Source organism: Saimiri boliviensis, chromosome 12 (genome assembly GCF_048565385.1).
Source record: "Saimiri boliviensis isolate mSaiBol1 chromosome 12, mSaiBol1.pri, whole genome shotgun sequence".
Lineage (NCBI taxonomy): Eukaryota > Metazoa > Chordata > Mammalia > Primates > Cebidae > Saimiri > Saimiri boliviensis.
Genome location: NC_133460.1, coordinates 42,830,083 through 42,850,836, shown reverse-complemented (window position 1 = coordinate 42,850,836; position 20,754 = coordinate 42,830,083). Strand labels below are relative to the sequence as shown.

General features: G+C 39.2%; 1 protein-coding gene across 5 annotated transcripts in view; it reads left to right on the top strand.

Moving 5' to 3' along the window:
• The window catches only part of JMJD1C (jumonji domain containing 1C), a 333,992-nt gene that overhangs the window by 208,689 nt on the left and 104,549 nt on the right, over positions 1 to 20,754 (top strand). For 2 of the 5 annotated variants that reach the window (XM_074382292.1, XM_074382290.1), the window contains exon 1: positions 13,424 to 17,351. The exons of the other annotated variants lie outside the window; for them this stretch is intronic. The gene's annotated coding sequence lies outside the window, so the exon portion shown is untranslated. Of the gene's footprint in view, positions 1 to 13,423; positions 17,352 to 20,754 lie in introns of those variants that run through there. 5 annotated transcript variants of the gene reach the window in all.

Genomic DNA, 20,754 nt, shown 5'->3' with positions numbered 1-20,754 from the left:
TTGAATATATTCTTCCAAAGATGAGCACCTTAAGTTTTAACTCTTTGTATACTTTCTTTGTTGTTTTCTTCTGTGTACTTTGAGAGCTTGGTTCACTACAACTGAAAAACTGACTTCCTTCCTTCCCTTCCTCCTTCCTTCCTTCCTTCCTTCCTTCCTTCCTTCCTTCCTTCCTTCCTTCCTTCCTTCCTCTCCCTGCCGCCCTCCCTCCTTCCCTCCTTCTTTCCTTCCTTCTTGCTGTATGTCTGGTTGGAGTACAGTGTTATGATCATGGCTCACTAACAGCCTCGATCTCCTGGGCTCAAGCAGTTCTTCCACCTCAGCCTCCCGAGTAGCTGGGACCACAGGTGTGTGCCACCACACTTAGACTAACATTTTAATTTTTTTAGAGACAAGGCCTCCCTGTATTGCCCAGGCTGGTCTTGGACTCCTGGGCTCATGGGATCACCCACCTTGGCCTCCCAAAGTGATGTGTAGCAGGTGTGAGATAACAGGCCACTATGGCTGCCCTTATATATACCTTTTATATCTCAACATAGGACACCTAACCTTACTCTCAAAAAAAAAAAAAAAAAAAATTAAAATACTTAAGGCATTGTGTTAAGAGAAATAAGCCAGACAGAGAAAGGCAAATACTGTATAATCTCACTTATATGTGAAATCTAAAAAGGTAAAATTTACGATAGAAACAAAGTGGGATGGTCATTGCATGGGGGTGAGGGAAATGGTTGGATGTTGGTCAAAGGGTACAAACTTTCAGTTAAGATGAATAAGTTTGGCCCAGCATGGTGGCTCATGCCTGTAATCCCAGCACTTTGGGAGGCCGAGGTGGGCGGATCACAAGGTCAGGATTTGGAGACCATCCTGGCCAACATAGTGAAACCCTGTCTCTACTAAAAATAGAGAAATTAGCTGGGCATTGTGGTGTGCCCCAGTAGTCCCATCGGGAGCATGAGGCAGGAGAATCACTTGTACCTGGGAGGTAGAAGTTGTGGTGAGCTGAGATGGCACACCACTGTACTCTAGCCTGGGGAACAGAGTGAGACTCTCTCAAAAAAAAAAAAAAAAAGGAAATGAAATACACAGCATGGTAACAGTAGTTAACAATACTATATTTTATGCTTGTATTCTCAGCCTGCCCCCAAAAAACTAAGTGATATATCACAGAGGTATTAACTAACTTGAGTGGGTTAATCATTTGGCAGTATATAGATATATCAAATCATCATATTGTACATTTTAAATTGAGACAATTTTGTCAATTATACCTCAATAAAGCTGAAACAATTAAATGAAAACTATCTGTTGTAGTTGATAATATGTGATAGAAAAGCCTATGGCACACAGTGGCTCACACTTGTAATCCCAGCACTTTGGGAGGCTAAGGCAGGCAGATCATCTGAGATCGGGAGTTCGAGACCAGCCTGGCCAACATGGTGAAACCCCGTCTCTACTAAAAATACAAAAGTTAGCTGGATGTGGTGGCCTGCCCTGTAATCCCAATTACTCAGGAGGATGAGACGGGAGAATCCCTTGAACCCAGGAGGTGGAGGTTGCATTGAGCAACCAATATCACACCACTGCACTCCAACCTGGCAACAGAGAGACTCCATCTCAAAAAAAGAAAAGCCTATGGCATAATTTTAGGGCTTCACCTCCTTGGGCCACAACCTTACGACAACTCATTCAGGGTTTCTTTTTTTTTGAGACAGAGTTTTCGCTCTTGTTACCCAGGCTGGAGTGCAATGGCACGATCTCGGCTCACCGCAACCTCTGCCTCCTGGGTTCAGGCAGTTCTCCTGCCTCAGCCTCCTGAGTAGCTGGGATTACAGGCACGCGCCACCATGCCCAGCTAATTTTTTGTATTTTTAGTAGAGACGGGGTTTCACCATGTTGACCGGGATGGTCTCGATCTCTTGACCTCATGATCCACCCGCCTCGGCCTCCCAAAGTGCTGGGATTACAGGCTTGAGCCACCGCGCCTGGCCATTCAGGGTTTCTTAATTCCTGTGACTCATTAAATTTATTTTGCTGCTTCGCAGGCAGTTTAAATCAGTCTTGAAATTTTTTGTTTTGTTCTTGAGACAGGCTCTCACTCAGTCACCCAGGCGCGTGGCATGATCCCAATTCACTACAGCCTCTAACTTCTGGGCCTAAGCAATCCTGCCACCTTAGCCTCCTAAGTAGATGGAATCACAGGCATACACCACCATGCCCAGCTTATTTATTTATTTATTTATTTATTTAAAGAAGGGGTTTTCCTATGTTGCCAAGGCTGAGAAATTTTTTTGTTGAATGATTAACTATACTTCTGGTTCCTTATGTCTTTTGAGGCACTTTCTCTTTGTTACTCTTAGTATGCATAGAAAGTTGGGATCAATGATTGAGTCTTCATCTTTTTTAAGCATCAAGAATGAACTACCTTTGAGGTTATGCTGTTTACCATTTTTACTTACATTCTCTTTCTATGTAGTCTGGGGAGGCAGCATTGCCACTTTCCCAGGGTGCTAATTTAGCTGCTTGATTTTTTTAGAAATCCAGGATACCTTTAAATAAATATCTTTCTGCAGAATACCAAAGAGCTTATTCTCTTAATGGCCGTAGGTTTTTTTGTATTTGAAAACCTGGTGTGTATAATTGGGTAAAGTTTAAAGGGCCTCTATGTGGTTCAAAGAGCCGCATGCTGAGAATGGGCAGCTTTCCAGTGTAAGCTCTTGGTAAATTATTTAAAGGTCCTGTGTTCCTGAGAAAGTAGGATATTGAGTGAGGAAAGTGACCGTGAAACTGATCTGTTAAGGGAATGTTTAAGTTCTGGACCGAGGTGCTCTGCTCTGAGATATATTCATTCTACGCCCGTGTTCTTAACCATATTCGTGGTTGCAATGGTTGAAGCAATGGTTCCTAAAGGTGATTGAACCTCAGAACTAACCCAGAGAGCTTTTTAAAACTAAGGATTCCTGGGCTCCACCCTCAGTGTAAGTTACAGAGTAATGCTCAGAAAGTACATTCTTAGAATGTTCTCCAGATGATCTTGAAACTTCTGAAATTGTGGAGCAAAATAGTTTGTGTCACATGTAGCTACAGCTTTCATCAGATTCTCAAAAGGGTCTTTGATTCCAGAATGTTTAACAGTTGCTATAAGCCACTGATTCTCAAAGTTGATAGTGTATCAGAATGACCTAAGAATTTGTTAAAGCACAGATTGCTGGACCCCACTTCTAGAATTTCTGATTCAGTAAATCTGGTTTAGAGCAAGGAATATGCATTGTTAATTACAACAGGTCCTTGAATGATGTCATTTTATTATTTCATTGATTATAAAAAATACAAATTCCTAGCTGGGGCTGCTCTTAAGCAAATGGGCTTGCTGTCCAGTATGCACAGAAGCCAATAACTATGGCACTGGCTTTGGAGAAAAGAAAGGGTGTTTTTGTTTTTTGTTTTTTTGTTTCTGAGACAGAGTCCCATGGTGTTGCCCAGTTTGGAGTGCAGTGATGTGATCATAGCTCACTGCAGCCTCAAACTTCTGGGCACAGGTGATTCTCCTACCTCAGCCTCCTGAGTAGCTTGGACTAGAGGTACACACCACCATACTCAGCTAATTTTCATATTTTTTTGTAAAAATGGGGATCTTCCTATGTTGCCCAGGCTGGTCTTCAACTCCTGGGCTCAAGCATTTCAACTGCCTCTGCTTCCCAAAGTGCTGGGATTAGAGACTTGAGCCACTCTGCCCAGCCAGTAGAAGAAAGGCTTATTGCAAAACTGGCTAGGAAGGAGGAGACAAGAGTCAGACTCAAATCTTCTTCCTGATTTGGGATCTGGGGCAAGTTTATGGATTCAGAGGGAAAGGAAAAAGATTTAGAAATGTTGGATTAGGCCGGGCATAGTGGCTCACTCGTGTAATCCCAGCACTTTGGGAGGCTGAGGAAGGCGGATCACTCGGTCAGGAGTTCAAGACCAGACTGGCCAACATGGTCAAACCCTGTCTCTACTAAAAAATACAAAAATTAGCTGGGCATGGTGGCTTATGCCAGTAATCCCAGCTACTTGGGAGGCTGGGGTAGGAGAATTGCTTGAATAGGGACCCGGGAGGTGGAGGTTGCAGTGAGCCGAGACTACGCCACTGCACTCCAGCCTGGGCTACAGAGCAAGACTCCATCTCAAAAAAAAAAGAAAAGAAAGAAAGAAAGAAATGTTGGATTAGCAGGATCTGATTGGAGGGCTTCAAATTTTGCCATTTGTAAGTTATATTGAGGCCAGTTCTAGCCCTGAATCTTTTAGGCCAATTGACCCCTCACTTCCAGAAGAGTTCTGACATTGAAGTTCTGCTCCTATCCCAGTCTTCTTGGTTCTGAGGAGAGGAATTATTGGTTCTAGGTGTTGTTAAGGCATTAAAGCCTTTTCTATCGTGCATGCTACGTGGCTTGCAGTTTGGGGCTCCATTATACCTACAAGATAACTCGACATTTTGTTAACAGTGTAGGCCCAGTTTGGTCACAGACTGGTTATGTCCGTGGCTCTCCACTGTCCGAGAGGAATTTGCACTTTATTTCCATGTCTGTGTGGGTTTCCTCAGGATACTCTGGTTTCGTCCCAAATCCCAAAGATGTGCAAGCTAATTCAATTAACTTGTCTAATTTGTCCCATTTTGTGTGTGTGTGTGTGTGTGTGTGTGTGTGTGTGTGTGAGAGAGAGAGAGAGAGAGAGAGAGGGGTTCTGGCCTTGTGAACGGTGAGCTTCTAGGATAAGTTCTGGCCACTCGCAACTTCTGAACTGTAATAATTGGGTAAATAATTACTTTGTTTTTATTTATCTTTCTTAAATGTATGTATAGCTCACATTTATTTAAGTGTTAAATACTGAATACTTTGAGTCTTCATTTAGAAGTTTAGTGATGTTTTTGTCACCAGAAAGAAATATGGCATAGGACTTAATGCTTGTTCATATCAGCCTATAGTAAAATTGGCTTCATTATATGTTATTCACAAGAATCTGTGGACAAAGTTAAGAATTACTGTAGTTCATTGGTGTTTCTGCAGATGCTGTTGGTCAAGGGTTACCCTGTGAGAACCATTGGTTCTAGGCCTTGGCTAATGCCACTCTTAGTCTTCAACATCAAGCTCTGGAAGAATTATATTAGGATTCTTTATGAATGAATGACAGTAATGAACATAGAGAACCATAACAATACTCAGTCTAATTCACCACTGTAAGAGAAGCATAAAGAAAATTCCAGGCCAGGTGTGGGTGGCTCATGCCTATAATCCCAGTACTTTGGTAGGCCAAGGCATATGGTTCACTTGAGGTCAGAAGTTAAAGACCAGCCTGCCTAACATGGTGAAACCCCGTCTCTACTAAAAATACAAAAAATTAGCCGAGCATGGTGACATGCACCTGTAATCCCAGGAGCCTGAGGCATGAGAATAGCTTGAACCCAGAGGTAGAATTTGCAGTGAGTCAGGATTGCACCACTGCACTCCAACCTGGGTGACAGCAAGACTCTGTCTCAAAAAGAAAAAAAGGGAAAAAAAAGAAAATTAGCGTTTTCCTGACAAAAGTATACAGACATTTTAAGTTGGCTCTGTTGACAAACCTAGTTCATGAACAATTACTTCTCTATGTAGCATTTTGCTTTTCTTGTCAGAGCAGGAACATGCATATTTCAATGACAAAATCCAGTGTAATTTTGTTTTTTACACAGAATTATGTAACTTTTAAAGTACGTTCTCCAATGCCAAGTAGAATACAGCACAGATTTAAAATATTGTTTAACCTAAATGTGACAGGAAGCAGGAAGAATGATTCTGAGAATTCCTGAAATGGAGAAGACTAGTTCTGTTAAGAAGCTCAGAAAGACCTGGTGTGGTGGCTCACGCCTGTAATCCCAGCACTTTAGGAGGCTGAGGTGGGCAGATCATGAAGTCAGGAGTTCAAGACCAGCCTGGCTAACATGGTGAAACCTCTGTCTCTACTAAAAATACAAAAATTACCTAGGCATGGTGGCGGGTGCCTGTAATCCCAGCTACTCGGGAGGCTAAGGCAGGAGAATCCTTTGAACCCAGCAGGCGGAGGTTGCAGTGAGCTGAGATTGCACTGTTGCACTCCAGCCTGGGTGACAGGGAGAGACTCTTTTTAAAAAAAAAAATACCTCAGAAAGCAGGTGGTCAAGTTGCTAATAGAGGAAGCTTTTAGATCCCCAAAGAAAAAGCAACTGTTACCCAAGCTGTAAAACACTACTAAATTCACATGAGTCCTACAAAGAAGTTTATTTGCTCAGACTACTGACAGACTATTTGAAACTTTGTAGGAAACTACAACTCTGGAATAAATATTATTCATGAAGAGTCTATGACATTTTCCTGTCTCTACAGGGATGAACTTGTAAGGCTATTGGGCATCATTAGTGGGCCTTAACTTTTTTCTTTCCCAGTTAGATCTGGGACTCTTGTCTCATCCCTTTAGAAGGACAGGTCTTCAATGAAACTGACCTGGATTAAGAAAACCTAGAACTTTAGTGGGGAGGGTCTTCATAAGGAAGAAGTATATCAAAATTTTATTAGTAATTACTGACCTGAGAGGAGATTAATATATTTGTTTTCCCTGTACTTTTTTAGGATATAACTTTGTTAACCCACAGCATTCTAGAAGGGAAAAAAATTAATTTTAAATGAATCATCATTTGTAATTGAAACAAAATAAAGTTATCTCTTTCAATCTAGTCTTACAGAGTATATCAGTACTTTGATATTTTACTCCTGTCAAAATATTGGCATAAATTACCAATACTTAAGGAAATATGGTAGAAACTTCGATTACTTTATTACCTTACTAGATTTTTGAGTCTAAATATTACTTTAAATAAGTGATCATTGTCACCTAAATGTGTTAATCTTTTAAATATGCAAACATCGCTACTGTATCATATACTTAATGGAAATTGTGAATCTTATTTATCCATTGAAAAATTCAGCTTCCAGATTGTTGCTGACATCATCAGTTTTTAACAAACAAGGAGGTAATGGGAAAATAATTGTAGAGCCTTGTTGACTTATACTGCACAAGAAACAGATGTTTGCCATATGGAAATGAAAACAAAAAACAGTTTAAAAAATGATGTCTTATTCAAATTTCTAAGAGTAAAAACAAGGAAATGAAGGAAAAATTGGAAGATACATTTTATTAGCTTTTGACCAAAAAAGGCCAGGAAATCAGTCATATACAAACGTAATGTCATATGTCCTATTCCTTGAGGATGGTGAGCTTGACAGCATTCAAGACTGAAGACATTTTATTTTCACTTCATTTTATCCTGTGATTTTTATGATTATTACCATTTTAGTACATACATTGCATTTACAGTTGGGTTGATTTAATAGTATGTTACTTCTCATTCCTGCAAAATTTTATGTACATTTTTCTCCTTAAGAGGTAAACGATCGCCATGCGCACTGGCTTACGCCTGTAATCCCAGCACTTTGGGAGGCCGAGGCGGGTGGATCACGAGGTCGAGAGATCGAGACCATCCTGGTCAACATGGTGAAACCCCATCTCTACTAAAAAATACAAAAATTAGCTGGGCATGGTGGCACGTGCCTGTAATCCCAGCTACTCAGGAGGCTGAGGCAGGAGAATTGCCTGAACCCGGGAGGCGGAGGTTGCGGTGAGCCGATCGCGCCATTGCACTCCAGCCTGGGTAACAAGAGCGAAACTCCGTCTCAAAAAAAAAAAAAAAAAAAAAAAAAAAGGTAAATGGTCGACTAGGCAAGGTGGCTCCCGCCTATAATCCCAACATAAAAACATGGAGATGTTCATATTATTGTTTATAATACAAAATTAAAAGCAGCTTAAGCATTCAACATTAAGAGAATGAATAATAATACTAATGCTTTTTTTTGTTTTGTTTTGTTTTGGTTTTGTTGTTGTTGTTTTGAGACAGAGTTTCGCTCTTGTTACCCAGGCTGGAGTGCAATGGCGCGATCTCGGCTCACCGCAACCTCCGCCTCCCGGGCTCAGGCAATTCTGCCTCAGCCTCCTGAGTAGCTGGGATTACAGGCTCGCGCCACCACGCCCAGCTAGTTTTTTGTATTTTTAGTAGAGACGGGGTTTCACCATGTTGACCAGGATTGTCTTGATCTCTCGACCTCGTTATCCACCAGCCTGGGCCTCCCAAAGTGCTGGGATCACAGGCTTGAGTCACCGCGCCCGGCAATACTAATGCTTTAATAAACTCATGCTTATTTATTAAGTAGTTACTTAAAATGATGGCAGTGTAAGAACATGAGAAGATTATTAAATAAAATGAGCAACTTAAATTTTGCATGCATCCTGAATATTGATATGCTTGTAGGGAAAAAAAGGACTGAAAATCCATTTAAGTAGTTAAATACCTGGGCTCACTAAGGATAAGAATATGGGATCTTTTTCATGCATTTCTTTTACGAATTTTCTCAAATATAATTATGTTACTTATAAAGAAAACTATATTTTTGAAAACAAAAAAGATCTTCTAAATACCATTTAATCTTTAGGTTATTTTTTTAAATCTCTAGTTTATATTTTCCATAGTAAAAATCACTTTTTTTGACAGAAAGAAAAGTAATTAAATAAGCTTTGCTTTTCTTCCAAATATTAGTGTTTTATCATCTTTCCCAGTCTTCTTTTTCTGACCATAGCTTAAAAAACCCTTTAGCAGGACTCTGATTTAAAAAAAAAAACAAGAACAAAAACCTTTTGTTGAATTGATTTTTTTCTTTCTAGTCCTGCTTATTTCTCCTTTGTTAAAGGTGACATAAGTGTCAGTAAAGCAAATTAAAAATATATACTTTATTATGTCATACTTCTTTTCCTTTGTACTTTGTGACTTTGCAATTTCTTCTAGACAGGCTTCATTTTTCTCCATTCGAAGTTCAAAGTTTAAAGTTTAATTTAGCAGATAGCAAAACACTTTGCTCTCTGCCACCCATGCCAGCAAGCATGAAAACAAATACAGTGCTTTCACACCATCTTACAATGTAAAAATCATTCAGCTGTGAATTAGGAAATCCAAGTTCTGGTCTCAGCACTTCCATAAACAAGATTTTTGACAAGCAAAGTCACTTAAACTCTGAATGTCCATTTTTTTAATCTGTAGAAATGAGAGTATTAATTTCTAACATTGAAGTAGAAATAAATTTTGTATTTCCTTTTTAAAAATATATATATATATTTAGAGACAGGGTCTTGCTATATAGCCCAGGGTGGTCTCCCACTCCCTGGACTCAGGCCATCCTCTCATTTCACCTCCTAAGTAGCTGGGATTCCAGGGGCATACCACCATGTCTGCTTGTATGATTGCTGCTTGATTTGTTTGATTACTCTATTAATTTCTGTTTCCTTCTGAAAGACTGTAGACTGTGCTAGGGTAAGAATTTGGTTGTCTTTTCCTCACTATTGCATACCCTGGGCCAGAGCATGGTGCCTTGCATGTAGAAGCCATTCCATACTGATTGAATGAATGTGCTACAATGTTTGCTGGAGGAAGGCAAGTTTAAAAAGTCATAAGATAAGTTTCACACCTCCTATAAATCCTTTATAACAGGCATCCCCAAACTGCGGTCCCCTGAGGCCATTTATCTGGCCCCCCACCACACCTCAGGAAAGGGCACCTCTTTCATTGGTGGTCAGTGAGAGGAGCACAGTATGTGGCGGCCCTCCAACGGTCTGAGGTACAGTGAACTGGCCCCCTGTGTAAAAAGTTTGGGGATGCCTGCTTTAGAACTTAAAAATTATTGGAGGCTTGAAACTGTGATACACAAGTTTTGCATTACATGGACGATCTGCATGGCATTATTAATGTTAAATACTTTTTTTTCCTTTTTTTTTTTTGAGACAGAGTCTCACTGGTTCACCCAGACTGGAGTACAGTGGTACAGTCTCAGCTCCCTGGAACCTCAGGCTCCCGAGCGCAAGCCATCCTCCTACCTTAGCCTCCTGAGTATCTGGGACCACAGGTGTGTGCCACCACACCTGGCTTTTTTTTTTTTTTTTTTGGGAGATGGAGTCTTGCTCTGTTGCTGGACTGGAGTGCAGTGGCACAATCTTGGCTCACTGCAACCTCTCCCTCCCGGGTTCAAGCAATTCTCCTGCCTCAGCCTCCCAAATAGCTGGGACTACAGGTACGCCACCATGCACAGCTAATTTTTGTATTTTTTACTAATAGAGATGGGGTTTCACCATGTTGGCTAGAATGGTCTCGACCTCTTGACCTCATGATCCACCCCCTTTGGCCTCCCAAACTGCTGGGATTACAGGCGTAAGCCACTGCATCCGGCCACACCTGGCTATTTTTATTTATTTTTTGTAGAGACAGGGTTTCACCATGTTGCCCAGGCTGATCTTGAACACGTGGTGTCAAGTGATCCACCTGCCTCCACCTCCCAAAGTGCTGGGATTATAGGTGTGAGCCAGTGCTTGAGACCTAATGTTAAAAATTTGATCCTTTGGACATTACGATGATGTAGGAGTTACATTTTTGTGTATTTTCATAGATTTTACAACATGGCATATTGAAAAATACTTTCATGAATTTAGTCACCTTTCTTGTAAGTTCATATTGAGTTGAATTTCTCTTTTACTGTTGTTTGTCTTCTTTTCCTATCCATATGTCTTAAAAAATACTTAGATTCCTAGATCATTGAACTTGCAGGAGTTTTTGCTTTTTTAAGTCTGTATAATTTTTTAAAAATCCAGTGGTTTGTTTAGGCTTCTACAGGTATAAAGATGAGAGATTATTCTTTTCATGGCCCAAGATAAATGGAACCAAAATGTTTATTTTAACTCTTTAAATTGTACATGTAAGATTTTCACATTATTGGAAGGAATAGATTTTCTTTGGATAGGCAGACAGTGTTGCCTTCCTTTTAGCCTCTGTTTACTTTCTGACCTCTGTTGATTTATTCAGCTTGTAACCTAGAAACCAGCTAAAAAGGAAGGAAGTTAGAGAGGTGTATTTCTGGGCAGTAACTGGAGTAGTTTCCTCTTCCCCTAGCCTGTTTTAGCAGCCAGAAAAGGGCTATTACTCTCTTCCTTACCTCCCAACAAAAGGAAAAATTAACAGTCACTTTAACCTTTTTACCTCAGACCAGTAAGGAAGGTATAAGCTGTAAGAACAACCAATTTAAAGGACTAAAATGAGTGAAAGGTGGGATTTACCATTCCTAATGAGTTGTAAGAACAGGAGTGCATTAAGGAGACTTGATGTAAAACCAGCAATTTATGCTTGATATGAAGTGGGTTCTCTATGTCATTACTTCATTATTTTTGTTTTTGTTAAAAGTTTGCCAGAGTACCAGACCAGTTAATGCCAGAACAGACACATTAATATATTTAGACTAGCCAGATGTAGTGGCATGTACTTGTAGTCCCAGCTGCTCAGGAGACTGAGGCAGGAGGATGGCATGAGCCCAGGAGTTTGAGGCTACAGTGAGCTGATAGCTCCACTGTACTCTGACTTGGATAACAGAATGAGACACAGTCTCTCGCTCACTCGCTGTCTCTCCCTCCATATATATATATATATATATATATATATATATATATATGTATGTATGTATATATATATATGTCTAGCCCATTTTAAATATTTAAGAGGAATTCATTGTTACCAACTAGTTCTGACTCTGCCATTGATTCTGTAGTGTTTATAATAGTGGAGAAGTTAGTCTTATTTTAATCAACCATGATGTAGTATGAAATACTTTTTAAAAATGAATGTTTGGTTTTTCAGTTGTTTTTTTGTTGAGATGGAGTTTCGCTCTTATTGCCCAGGCTAGAGTGCAACGGCACAATCTTGGCTTGCCACAACCTTCGCCTCCCAGGTTCAAGCGATTCTCCTCCTTCAGCCTCCCGAGTGGCTGGGATAACAGGCATGTGCCACCATGCCTGGCTAATTTTGTATTTTTAGTAGAGATGGGGTTTCTCCATGTTTGTTAGGCTGGTCTCAAACTCCTGACCTCAGGTGATCCACCTGCCTCGGCCTCCCAAAGTGCTGAGAGTACAGGCATGAACCACTGCGCCTGGCTTCAGTATTGTTAATTACTTTTTTTTTTTTTTTGAGACGGAGTTTCGCTCTTGTTACCCAGGCTGGAGTGCAATGGCGTGATCTCGGCTCACCACAACATTCGCCTCCTGGGTTCAGGCAATTCTCCTGCCTCAGCCTCCTGAGTAGCTGGGATGACAGGCATGCACCACTATGCCCAGCTAATTTTTTGTATTTTTAGTAGAGGCGGGGTTTCACCATGTTGACCAGGATGATCTTGATCTCTTGACCTTGTGATCCACCCGCTTTGGCCTCCCAAAGTGCTGGGATTACAAGCTTGAGCAACTGTGCCAGGCCACACTTTTTTTTTTTTTTTTTTTAGGTGGAGTTTCGCTCTTGTTGCCCAGGCTGGAGTGCAATGGCATGATCTTGGCTCACTGCAGCCTCCACCTCCCAGGTTCAAGCAAGTCTCCTGTCTCAGCCTCCTGAGTAGCTGGGATTACAGACATATACCACCGCACCTGGCTAATTTTGTATTTTTAGCAGAGACGAGTTTTCTCCATGTTGATCAGGCTGGTCTTGACCTCCCAACCTCAGCTGATCTGTCCACCTCAGCCTTCCAAAGTGCTGGGATTACAGGCATGAGCCACCATGCCCAGTGTTAATTTTATTTTACTAAAAATTAGTACATTTGTGTTACTAAGAATGTATTATTATTGAGGCAATTGTATGGTTTAGCTAAGTGTACTTCTGTGTGCTACGTGATTGTGTAAGGGACTAACAGTACTTGAGAAGCAGTGTTTGGTAACATGACATTGTGAGTTCTTTTATTTCCATATATTCTTTTTATTTTATGTCTCAGTGATTAATTACGAATGAATTATTAGGATGTTATATGTGATTTAATACCCACTTGACAATATTAAAAACACTTGGTTGTAAAGTTACCTTGGCCAGGTGTGGTGGCTCACACCTATAATCCCAGCACTTTGAGAGGCCGAGGTGTGCGGATAACCTGAGGTCAGGAGTTTGAGACCAGCCTGGGCAACATGGTGAAACCTCCTTTCTACTAAAAATACAAAATTAGCTGGGTGTGGTGGCGTGCACCTCCCAAGCAATTCTACTTGGGAGGCTGGGACAGAATTGCTTGAACCTGGGAGGCAAAAGGTGCAGTGAGGTCAGGTTGCGCCATTGAGCTCCAGCCTGAGCAAGAAGGAGTGAAACTCCATCTCAGAAAATAAAATAAAGTTACCTTTTAGCATCATCCATATTCTACAAAGAAAATATAAGAATTTTAGCACCACCCGTGTTCTATAAAATCAAGCCATATTTTACTCACAGTCTTAGACTAATCATTGCCCATCTCTTCATTCTTTTTTTTTTTTTTTTTTTTGACTAGTCAAGTGCAGTAGTGAGAGGGGGCGAAAGAGTAGAACAAGGAGTTCGATCTGTAACTGACTGAACAATCAGTTGAGATAAGTCACTACCTTTGGACCAGCCTCTTTTCATTCTTTTTATAAGTGCAAGTCCATCATACACTTGTTTTTAGTAGTTTTTTTCTTTTCTTTTTTTGAGACCGAGTCTCTCTCTGTCGCCCAGGGCAGAGTGCAGTGGTACGATCTTGGCTCACTGCAGCCTCAGACCTCCTGAGTTCGAGGAATTCTCCTGCCTCAGCCTCCAGAGTAGCTAGGACTACAGGTTCAACACCATGCCCTGGCTAGTTTTTGTATTTTTAGTAGAAACAGGGTTTGCCATGTTGACCAGGCTGTTTTCAAACTCTTGACCTCAAGTGATCCACCCACCACCGCTCCTAGCCTCTTTTCAGTAGTTTACCTGATAATTTCTGTGACATGAAAGTGATACTTTTGGAGTAGGTATAAAAGGATTATGTATGTGGTATGAATTTAAAAAATCAGTATGAAGACAAAGTTAGCAGAGCGTGGTGGCACATGCTTGTAATCCCAGCTACTCAGGAGGCTGAGGCAGGAGAATTGCTTGAATCCAGGAGGCAGACATTGCAGTGAGCTGAGATTGCACCATTGCATTCCCGCCTGGGAAAGAAGAGTAAAAATCCTTCTCAAAAATAATTAAAAAGTAAATTAGTATGAATTGTTAGATTTACTGAAATTGAGATTTCTCCATGGGGATATATTTATAATAAAAGATTGTTACATCTGGGCATGGTGGCTTACGCCTGTAATCCCAGCACTTTAGGAGGCCAAGACCAGTGGATCACTTAAGACCAGGAGTTCAAGACTAGCCTGGTCAACATGATGACACCCCTATCTCTATGAAAAATACAAAAATTAGCTGGGTGTGGTGGTATGTGCCTGTAGTCCCAGCTACTCTGGAGGAAGAGAAATGCTTGAATCTCCCTGGAGGCAGAAGTTGCAGTGAGCCGAGATCGCGAGACTGCACTCCAGCCGGGGCAACTGTGAGATTCTGTCTCCCGAGAGAGAGAGAAAAAGAGGAGACTATTTACATACATCCTTTAAAAATAGATTAAATATTTTCTTGCACTTACGAGTATATTTTTAAAGTTTCAGTGCATGTTACCATATATAATTCCTTTCATCATGTAGTTTCTGCAATAAAACCATTTCAATTAAATTTTAATACAGAAGCATGGTTGGCTGAGTATATGACCACCTTTCCTTCTGTAAGTCAGAAACTTACAGATTTTCACTGGATACTCTAAAGGTTAAAATTTAATTATACTGACAAATTAACAGATAATACCTGATGTTTTACACAGAGCCACAAATTTCTATTCCATTCCATTTCTGCTCCTTGATTTGTCAAGTAGTTTGCCAAAGTTAGTCTCACATTATCACATACGTCTTTGCTATGAAATCAAGATAAGGCCTGGGAAGGTGACTCATGCTTGAAATCCCAGCACTTTGGGAAACTGAGACAGATGGATTGCTTGAGTTCAGGAGTTCAAGACCATCCTCGGTAACCTGGTGAAACCCTGTCTCTACAAAAAAATACAAACAGCTAGGCATGGTGATGCCTACCTGTAGTCCCATCTACATGGGAGGCTCAGGTGGGAGGATCATTTGAGCCTGGGAGCCAGAGATTGCAGTGAGCTAAGATCATGCCACTGTATTACAGCCTGAGCAATAGAGCTAAATCCTGTCTTTAAAAAAAAAAAAAAAAAAAAAAGGCCAGACAGAGTGGCTCATACCTGTAATCCCAGCACTTTGGGAAGCCAAGGTGGTCAATCACCTGAGGTCAGGAGTTCAGAGACCAGCCTGGTCAACATGGTGAAACCTTGTGTCTACTAACAATACAAAAATTAGCCGGGCTTGGTGGCACACCCCTGTAATACCAGCTTCTCGGGAGGCTCAGGCAGGAGAATCACTTGAACCCAGGAGGTGGAGGTTGCAGTGAGTTGAGATCATGCCACTGCACTCCAGCCTGGGTGACAGAGCAAGACTACGTCCCCCCAAAAAATAAAATAGAGAACTTACTATTAAAGCATTCTTGTCCAATAGAAATAAACTGTGAGCTTACATGTATGATTTGTTTTTTGTTTTTTTGTTTTTGAGATGGAGTTTTGCTCTTGTTGCCCAGGCTGAAGTGCAATGGCGGGATCTCACCTCACCGCAACCTCCACCTCCCAGGTTCAAGCAATTCTCCTTCCTCAACCTCCTAAGTAGCTGGGACTACAAGCATGTGACACCATACCCAGCTAAATTTTTGTATTTTAGTAGAGAACGGGGTTTCATCACGTTGGCCAGGATGATCTCGATTTCCTGACCTCATGGTCCACCCACCTCAGCCTCCCAAAGTGCTGGGATTATAGGCGTAAGTCAGCCTCATGTGTGATTTTAAATTAAGTCTTTCCATCAAAATTTTGACACAGATTAATTTTACAGTATTATATTTAACCTAGCATATCAAAATATTATTTTAACAAATCAAAATAACTTTTTCATGAGATACAGCTTACATTTTGAAAAATATTCAGTGTGTATTTTATACATAGAGCACACAAGTCAATTCTCATTAACCATATTTCAGGTGCTCATTTGCCACATATGGTTAGTCACTACCGTTATGGACAACATCGGACAGCAGAACTCTAGAATTAAGATGGATGTTAAGAGACTATACTACTCAAAAAAAAAATTCATACTACTCATTAAAAAAAGGCTATATTGTATAACACACTTGATAAATATATTTTATGCTTTCAAATTGTAAGTATCTTAGAACTGTCTAGGTTAAATTGTTTTTTCTAATGAGTGCAAATGGTTGAAGAGTATTTTCAAATCTAACAAAATAAATATTACCAGTTTTTCTTTTGAGTAAAATGCCTCTGAGGTCGTTGTGATTATTGTCTAAAAACATTTTAAATTGATTTATTTTGAAGTTTTAAATATTTTCAGGGCAAATTGGTTATATTAAATAAATCCCTGCCTAAAAACATACAAAGTACATTTGATGCTTTATTTTTGCCAACTTGAGAGATAGTCACATGTTAATTCTTTTTTGCACTTTCTCACCTTGGTAAATCTGGAAAGCAGAAACTTACTATTTGCATTTGCTTTATGAAGGAGACAGTAAACTTGAGCTTTCAGTCTCGCCACTAGTCTGTCTTTGTCTGTTGTTAAAATTATGAGCCAGTCTCTATGGCCGCAGCCAAATGAGTAATCACCAGTAATGTGACTCGTGCTGGAAGTGACTCCATCAGCACCTGTGACGGGGGATTAGTTACAGTTTACAGAGCACCGCCTCTTCCCTTCTCTCAGTGTGCCCTAAGCCAAGTACTCGTTCTCATTTGGGTGTCTGCACTGTTGGAAGCTACTGCACTGGTTTCCACGCAGACAGAGTACAGTGGGAAAGGCTTTTTCCAGCTGATGGATGGCTGTTCTCTTTATTTGGAGTATCTTACTGGTTATATAAGCGACCTCGGGAGAAATTATCCTGACCCAGATCGGAGGATGCAGTAGTGCTTCAGCTGCAGGATTTCTTAGTCGTTAACACCACAGCGCTGATGACAAAGAGCGAGTTGTAATCCTCACCACTGCCAGGGCTGAGCCAGAGCAGACAGAAAATCGTCATTTGCTCGTCGGAGACTTGTTAGGTTGCAGCTCCTTCTTCGTTCTGTGGTCTTGGCTTTTCTTCCTATACAATGACGCCGCTGCAAGTGAGCTCAGAAATGCTTGGTTTGAGAGCCATTTGCCTGTGATTTTTGAAGACTAAAGAAGTATTTACACTAGATAAATACTCTTCAAGAACAAATTGGAAATTTCAGCAATACTTACTGACCTTTAAAGTCTTGTGGATTTCTGAGATTTAAAGATACTTTAAAATTCTCAAGAACAAAGTACGGTTTGTATTTTTCTGCTTCCTTTTTCTTTTGTCTTAATTTACATTTGGTTTTTCTTCTCAGCCTGAGGAATTAAGGTCACTGCCTTTTCTAGATCTGGCCTCAAATGTTTTTAGTTTTAAGAATTTTAAACTTTTATTTGTTTAAAAAGGTTTATTGTGTTTGTAGTCATTTAATAATTATAAATGTTAATTTAAAAACTAGAGTATTATGGCAGAAGTGCTTCAAATTAGGGTTTTCAGACTAGTGTTTCAAGAGGAGGGTGGTATTTATTTTGTGAGGTTGTTTTTTTTTTTTCTTTTGGTTATTCCCTTCCCCACCCCCAACTTGTTTTCTAACAGTATCGTGTTTTTCAATAGACCTGCTTGGGTGGGAATTTGGACTTTGTTCTTTCAAGTCACTGCAGTCTTTTTTTTTTTTTTTTTTTTCCCGGTAAACTAAATCTTCTAAAACTTCTGAAATGTTGCTCAGACTGTTTTCTGCTTTAGTATTTACCTTTGGTGAGATTTATATTAGTATTTTTGCAGTTAATAAGCCTGATTTTTTACAACTTGGAATCGTTAACTGTTCACCAGAGATTGTTAGAAACTAAGACTGCAGACATAAGCTCCTTGAATTTCCTGTTAAATGTGAAACGGTGAGCTTTAACATCGTTTGTTTGAGCAGCTGAGTTGTGTTTAAGAGCTGTAGCTGATTTATTTTAAAAATGTTTTTCGGGGAGGGCTCATCTGTTCGCCTCTTCCTCATGTGAATGGAATGTGGTGCAGCATGGAGCCCCAAACAGGATACAGTTGTTCTAAGCATTCTTCCTATAGTTTGGTAGGCCCTACTAGAAATGCAGACTCTCAACTATGTTTATTTGGGCCGTAGACTATTTTTAAAGTATGTTTAACACTGATAAATGACCTTAGAAAACACCCTCAATCCATTAATAAAACTGAAAAAGTCTTTTGTTTCAACTGAACATTTAGTGTTTTTACAGTATTTAAATACTAGTCTTTTGTGATTAGGGCCATATTCTGCTCTGACTTTCATCAGATGTCAGCTCATTGCTTCCCTTTAGACTGTGGAAGTTCCTCATAGAATGATCATCTTTAGAGTGTTGAATTAGTTATGCCTGAGTTCTAGTGTCTTTACATTCCAGTGTACCTAGACCCATGAACTATTTACTACAAATTCATCATGCCAGCCGTAGGATCTATTTGTTTTTATTTAAATATGTTATTATTTTAAAACTTACAATAGTTCTTTGAAATATATTAAACTAATACAAAAATTAACAGCAGTGAATGATTGGTTTGTCAGTTTAAAAAACCAGAGTGTATTTTAATTATTTATTTTAATATTTTATTTTAAATTAAAATTTTAATTATTTTAATTTAAAAATATCACTTCATATATTGTTTGCCTTTCATTTTTCTTTAAAGTAGAGCAGTCACACGTATTCACTGTTGCTCATTTAATAAATATTGAAACATTTCTTTAACAAATACTATGAAAGTATTTATCAGTACTTTTTATTTGCTATTTAAGAAGCGTGATATACTTTGGACCTCCATTTGTAAATGATTGTAAGTACTCATGTCCTTGTAAGATTATTCAATTTTGATCATTGTCAACTAGTTTTCTTACATTTCTGGTAGCCAAATTTTACTTGGCTTTCAATGAGGTATTTTAAAATGTGACAATTTTTTTTAACTTCAAAATCCTTTTTTTTTCTAATTAACTTAGAATAATTTAAATTATAGGTTGGCTTGTTGAAATTTATCCTTAGAACTCTACCTTGAAAAGCAGAGCTCTCTTCAGGAGAATGTTTTTCATATTATAAAATGACTAGGACTCATAGGAAATGCAAGCCACCTGTATTATTTGCCTAAGAAAGAGGCACTCCAAAAGGAGAACTTTACTTTTTTTTCAAATCCTACTTAATTGAATTGTATCTTTAGCCACTTAGATAATACCTTTTGTGGACCTTTTTGTTAACCTTCATGGGTTGACCTGACATGGTATTGTTTGAAAAGAAATAGATTATTTCATAATGTTCAAGGATTAAAAGTCCTCTTGAGAAGATGACAGTGTTTCTAGTTTACTTAAAACTAAACTGACAGAGATATATGAAAAAAACATTTTTTACAGTAGAGATCAGCCGAATAATATTTCTGTTCATGTTACATATTTCGTGTCAATCGATCACATAGTGGTGGACACTTTTAAAGCCTAAATACAATGAATGCTCTTAAATTCATTATAAACTTTTTGTCACTTGTTAAGTAAAATAATAAATACGATTTTATGAAATCCTGTAGGATTTTATGTAAATAAAAGTGTTAAATGAGAACCCTAAAAGAAAATAGGTAAATAATGTGAGGATTTTGAATTTTGAAAATGTGATTTCTCACCCAAATACAGATACTTTTGATAATAATAAGGTGCTTAGAAGGTTAGCCTAGGATTTAGGAGAGAGGATGTTACTGTGATTAGATTTTCTAATCTTAAATATTGAAAATAAGTGAGAATGTAAGATAACTTTTTTCATGTTATTTTAATTAAGAAAAAAATATTTGTAACTTTATGATGTAGACAGTGTGGAAATAAGTCTTGCTTAAATTTTATATTAAATTTTTGACTTTAAAACATTGTTACAGATTGCAGTGAGTCAACCTGAAATTCTTCTTAGGAATTTCTTAAATAGAGAAATTAACCCCCTAAAAGCCACTCCAAACCGAAGATCTTGAGTTTCTCCCTGCAGTATGTTTATTGTTATTAAGATGTTATGTATTTTTTTTTTTTTTTTGAGACGGAGTTTTGCTCTTGTTACCCAGGCTGGAGTGCAATGGTGCAATCTCGGCTCACCACAACCTCCGCCTCCTGGGTTCAGGCAATTCTCCTGCCTCAGCCTCCTGTGTAGCTGGGATTACAGGCATGTGCCACCATGCCCAGCTAATTTTTTGTATTTTTAATAAAGACGGGGTTTCACCATGTTGACCAGGACGGTCTCGATCTCTTGACCTTGTGATCCACCCGCCTTGGCCTCCCAAAGTGCTGAGATTACAGGCGTGAGCCACCGCGCCCGGCCTATGTTATGTATTTTTAAAGACATAATAAGAGAAAGGGGAAACACAGTGATTTTGAAACACCTGGGAATTTGTGCTGTCTATATCAAAAGCTTTGTTTTGTGTGGAAATGGTAACACAAATTACCCTGTAGCTAGAAAGATTTCTTCATGAGATATAAGTAACTTAGAAACTGAGTTGGCTATTGATACCATTTTCTGAACTTTTTTCCCCAATTGTCTGAAAAAAATTTTTTTATAGTAAAGCCACTCTGTTTTTAAAATGGTGGAATTTTGTTTTCAAGTTTTTAGAATAGTACATGAATATAAGACACTTGTTTTTTATTT